The 6,013-nt window shown below is 41.2% G+C and overlaps 1 protein-coding gene across 1 annotated transcript in view; it reads right to left on the reverse strand.

Annotated features, from left to right (window-relative positions):
• The window catches only part of LOC104942755 (arf-GAP with coiled-coil, ANK repeat and PH domain-containing protein 2-like), a 16,299-nt gene that overhangs the window by 8,139 nt on the left and 2,147 nt on the right, over positions 1-6,013 (reverse strand). The gene's annotated exons all lie outside the window — the stretch shown is intronic.

The following is a 6,013-nucleotide window of genomic DNA, read 5'->3' on the forward strand; positions in this document are numbered from 1 at the left end:
TTTGGAGCCTAGAAACTGTTAAAAAAATACGTTCTTAACTATCTGAAGATACAAAAACACCTTTTATCCCTACCTTCTTTTGTACATATGAAACCATCCCATACTATATTTAAATACCTAAAACAATGAGTGTGTTGACGGGACATTAATTGGCTTTTTTTGTACGTTTTTCCTGAATATGTTTCGTAAAAATGCCGTATTTTTAGTTCCTTTTCTCACGTTAAGGCTCTGAATACTTCTTCCACCACTATGCAAACCCCTTTCAAAACGAAATGCGTAATACTCCTCCACATTAACTCTAAACACGCAAAAACCCTTTTATCCCTACCTTCTTTTATACATATAAAACCATCGCATTTTATATTTAAATACCTAAAACAATGAGTGTGTTGACGGGACATTAATTGGTATTTTTTGGTCTTTCTTTTGAATATTTTTACTTAAAAATCAGTATTTTGAGTACCTTTTCTCAAGTCAAGGATCTGAAAACTTCTTCCAGCACCAGCCAAACCCTTTACAACACAACATGGGTAATACTCCTCCACATTAACTCTAAACACGTTCTTAACTATCTGATGTATTTATTGAAATACTTGAGTGGGTTTACAGAACATTAATTGGCAGTTTTCCTGAATATTTTACGTAAAAATGCCGTATTTTGAGTACCTTTTCTCACGTCAAGGGTCTGAACACTTCTATCCAAACCCCTTTCCAGACTAAATGGGTAATACTCCTCCACATTATCTCTAATCTCATCACACAGTCGGTGTAATGCGCCACTGGGCCGGATCACAGACGCTCACGATTAGTGTATAGTGGAGGCCATTGTGTTTTTATAGCAATCATAAAAGCCACGTTTCCTCCTCATTCTCCTAATGGCTGCCGAGGGCCCGTCCTCCTCCCCGTTAGATCACGAGGAGATGAAATGAAGCTGTTGTGATTTCACTCAGACGTCAAGCGTCCGTCATGTGTCTCACGCTGAGCGCCGACATTTATTCAGACTTAGGAAATCAATTTCACTTTAATGCAAGAACATGAAGTCGTGCTACATGCTTCTGCTAGTGACCATCAACAAACACAGATTACGGCTATATTACTTTTCATAAATGGGGATTGCTAGCAGTGTGTGAGTTTAACTGTGTGTAGTAAACTCAACATCGAGTATTTCTCTCAGCTCAGATGTTATTTCTGCTTTTTAAACTGTAGTGTGTGCTCATGTGTTTCACTGTTAGGCTACTGCCTGAATGTGCTTCATGAAAAGAGGGTTTTCCTATAAAATCCTGGTCACATTGTTCTGTTGTCTTACATAATACACTTCAGTAAACAACGTTTGTTTACTTTCAGATGGTGTGGGAGAGCGGTTGTGTTGTCGTCGTCATGTTGACCCCACTCTCTGAAAATGGGGTGAAGCAGTGTCATCCCTACTGGCCTGACGAGGGATCGGACGTCTACCACGTCTACGAGGTAACGCTTGGATTCTGTACATTTTAAAGAGGACCTATTCTGCTTTTTGGGGTTTTCCCTCTCTATAGGTTTGAGTGCATGTAAATGGTCTGCAGAGGCTCAGATCTCTGTGTGACTCCTTTGGTTACTTCCCAAAACAATGTGACATCCCTATCACCTTTAGTTTTGTGTAGATGCTTGTAGTTTATTCCTGCAGGTTTTTATGAACTCTATTTGCATATCTGGATACCAACATACTAAGACTATTTGTATAGCTTTCCAGGGACCCAAGGCCGCTTTACATGGTGAACAAACAAACAAACAAACAAGAAGGGCATCTTGGCATCTTCTTGGCTCTTTCCCTACGTTTTATCATGGTTGTTGCATCCTTTGAAAATAAATCCTTACTAAATCTTTCACTAAATCGTTATATTTCCCAGGTGAACTTGGTGTCGGAGCACATCTGGTGCGAGGACTTCCTGGTGCGGAGCTTCTACCTGAAAAACCTGCAGACCAACGAGACTCGCACCGTCACGCAGTTCCACTTCCTGTCCTGGATGGACCGCGGGATCCCAAACTCAGCCCGGACCCTTCTAGACTTCCGCAGGTAAAGTGGAGACCCTCATTGGTGTTTACTCGTGTCACTCAAACTAGACGAGGAGGCGGGGCTTACCTCACCATGTAGATACCAACAACAATACAATTAACACATTACACCGTGATTTAATTGTGATGCATGTCTCAAAAATTATGTTGAAGTAACGCTTTAGTAAGTGTGCTTACAAGACGGCAGGAACAAAACGTTTAAGATGTTTTCTGAATGCAGATCGGAGCAGGCTAGGCTAAGCTAACATGTAGCTGCTCCGTACACACTCACAACAACGTCATACAGACAGAAATAAAGCAGAGACTGTGTCCGACACAGACAGTCTGGGGTTAGTATGTGTATAAACTCTGATGTTTCTCCAGTTCATGAACAGATATGAGTTCTGTGAGCTCTGTGTGCTAACAGCTAACAGCTAACAGCTAACGGCTGCTGTTTGGTTTCCTGAGTCAGCAATGACGACAGGCTGAGATTCTCACCGCTGATTGACTTTAATTCATCTCTTCAGTTGAAATGTTTTAACTGACTATCCGCATCTTTGCACAGAGAGGCGAAGTCACGCCCATCTACTTCCGCCTCATGGGACCTTATTTCGGAAAAGATATGTATTGAAGTCAATGGAGAGAGAAAACATATCTTTCGATCCCGTTTGAATTGTGCCATGAATTACACACATGATGTTTGTCAATCTTAAAAAATCATTTCCAAGTCAAAAAAGTCACAGTTTGTCGTAAAACTGTTGAAATATAAGACTATGAAAAATACGCAGCTAGAAAGACTACAAATCCCAGAGTCCCGGTCCCGCATGCTGGCTCTTAGGAACAAACTAACTCCCCTTGTGTGTATGTACAGCTCTCAACGTGCCCAGACTTGGAGTGATTTTCACCTCTTTTAATACTTTCCGCCTCGTTCTGAAAGAAAGAAGTGAAATGTGCCAACGTGACGCCGTCTTGGTGTGTGGTGGGAGACGGGAGATGTAGTTCATTGAGCGGTTTCACACACAACAAAGTGATAATCTTTCTCTCTCCATTGACTTCAATACATACTTTTTCAGAAATAAGGTCCATGGAGGAAAGGGAGGGACTTCACCTCTCTAGACTTAGACATACTTTATTGTCATTTCAACAAGACACAGAGTGTACTATTAAAACGAAAAATATGGAGGAGGCGGGGCTTACCTCACCATGTAGATACCAACAACAACAATATTAACATATTACGACATGCAGAAAATGTGCTTATCCTCCGCTGTGAACGCACCTTCAGACCCTGAAGATCTCCACCTGATGTTTTAATCTCCTCCTCTTGTATTCTGTTTCCTGTCTGCACCCTCTTTCTTTGCCCCTCTGCTTTTGTGGGTGTCCCGGTTGTTCTCTGATCAGGTTTCTGTGCTATCCCTTTCATCCCGGGCCTGTTTTCTTCACCTCCCTCCAGAACATGTGATGCAGCAAATTAACCGCCCCGCACTGCTTGGCTTGGCTTGGCTTGGCTTGGCTTGGGAAGAGAAGAATATAAAACGCTAATTCAGACAGCCAATTAAATGAGAAGCCTGTCTCGCAAAATAAAGAAAGCTAGTGACTGAATAACCTCGCTGTGTTCTCCATGTAATGTGTTCTGGCAGAAGAGCAGCAATAGGTCCTCTGGGAGAACCAGGAGGGAAAGGAAAAGCCTGCAAATGAGGAAAATTCAGAGTCGATGCATCTGATTGGTGGACGGGTGTCTGTCCCTTATTTGTGATGCAGATGAGGGCGAAGGAAAGGATGCTGTCATGTCGTGCAGATTTAAATTGAACTGGGTGTGCATATCTGTGATATCGAATGAAGAAAAGTTTGTTTATTTGATTTCATTTTTAAACCCGAACTCAAAGGTTGCATGTAAACAAAACGCTGTGAATGAGAAAATGGGTTTTTCTGCACAAAAAACTCGTTTTTTTTATTTTTATTTTATCTTTCCTTCTTTATATCGTATTTTTTCATTCATGTATCTTATAGGTAAATAAAACATAAATATTTATTTATTTAAATGTTGGTATCAAATGCGAGAATGATAATATATTTTTATTTTTACGTCTTTTTATTTATTAATTCTTTCAGATTTATTTGAAAATATATTTTGTCTTTTTTCCCTTAACTGTATTATATTTATTTATTTTTCCATTTATATATATATATGTTTAATATCTATTTATTTTACTTTTGGTATCCTCTTTTACAAACGAGTCAATGAGAGTCAAAAAAGTTTGAATTTTAATTTGATATTTCGAAGCCTAGAAGTTTTTGAGGATGCTAAAGCCACACCTCCAGCTTATCCTGCAGGTGTGGGTGCGCAGGTTTGAGCAGGTTCTCCTTCGCTATTGGCTGTCCTTATGTGGTGTTGGGAATCTAAAGCTCTGACTTTACTCTCAGACCCTCTCGGTGTTTCTCACGGTTTCGGCCCGTTCTTGCGGTTGCCAGTGTCATTTTTGTGATGCTGCAGCTAGTAATATGAGCCCAGTTGCATAGTCACAAAAGTGATCATTGGAAACTGTGTCTCCTCAGCCAGGCCTGTGCACCTCCTGCTCTTCCTCCTCCTCCTCTTCCTCCTCCTCTTCCTCCTCCTCTTCCTCACTGCTCCTTCCTCTTGATTGCATGGGAACTCCAAACAGCTCTGCATGGTTATAAGAAATAATATTAAAAAGGTGGCTGAAAGGTAAAAAAAAAACGAGTGGAAATGCATGGACGCTCTCGCTGTAGTCAGTTTCCATAGCAACAGAAGGTGGTGGGTGTTGGGTATTTTAAAAAGGCTCATTGGCCTTCCCTGTGTCTGTGGTGTAAAACATCCCATAAAAAGCCGGCAGGTTTGCTCTTTTGATGAGTCTCCCCTCACTTTAATTAGTCAGTATGTAGTGTCTCTACTTTAAAGAGTCCTCGTTAGCAGCCTTCATGCTCACAATGCTCACCATAACATCCACTTTTCTCTTTTTCTATTGCAGGAAGGTTAACAAGTGCTACCGGGGTCGATCCTGCCCGATTATTGTTCACTGCAGGCAAGTATTCACTTTAAAGAGTCCTCTCCTGCTGATGTTCAGGTGTATATCAGTATGTAGTGTCTCTACTTTAAAGAGTCCTCTCCTGCTGATGTTCAGGTGTATATCAGTACAGTATGTAGTGTCTCTACTTTAAAGAGTCCTCTCCTGCTGATGTTCAGGTGTATATCAGTATGTAGTGTCTCTACTTTAAAGAGTCCTCTCCTGCTGATGTTCAGGTGTATATCAGTATGTAGTGTCTCTACTTTAAAGAGTCCTCTCCTGCTGATGTTCAGGTGTATATCAGTATGTAGTGTCTCTACTTTAAAGAGTCCTCTCCTGCTGATGTTCAGGTGTATATCAGTATGTAGTGTCTCTACTTTAAAGAGTCCTCTCCTGCTGATGTTCAGGTGTATATCAGTAGCTAAGTGTCTCTACTTTAAAGAGTCCTCTCCTGCCTGATGTTCAGCGTGTATCATCAGTATCGTAGTGTCTCTACTTTAACAGAGTCCTCTCTGCTGGTGGTTCAGGTGTAAATATCAGGTATGTAGTGTCTCTACTTAAAAGAGGTCCTCTCCTGCCTGATGTTCAGGTGTAAAATGATCCAGTATGTATGTCTCTACTGTTAAAGAGTCTCTCCTGCCTGGTGTTGCAGGTGTTATAATCAGTATGCTAGTGTCTCTACTTTAAAGCGAAGTCCTGCTGCCTGCTGATGTTCAGGGTGGTAACTAGCAGTATGTAGTGTCCTCTACTTTAGAGTCCATCTCAACTGCTGATGTTCAGGTGGTATATCAGGTATTGTACGTGGTCTCTACTGTTAAAGAGTCCTCGTCCTGATGATCTTCAGGGTATAGTCAGTATGGTACCGTGTACTCTCTACTTAAAGACGTCTACCTCCTGCTGGATGTTCAGGGTGTACTAGTCAGTATGTATAGTCTCTACTTTAAGAGTCGTCTCCTGCT

Source organism: Notothenia coriiceps, unplaced genomic scaffold (genome assembly GCF_000735185.1).
Source record: "Notothenia coriiceps isolate Sejong01 unplaced genomic scaffold, NC01 NC01_scaffold00005027, whole genome shotgun sequence".
Classification (NCBI taxonomy): Eukaryota; Metazoa; Chordata; class Actinopteri; order Perciformes; family Nototheniidae; genus Notothenia; species Notothenia coriiceps.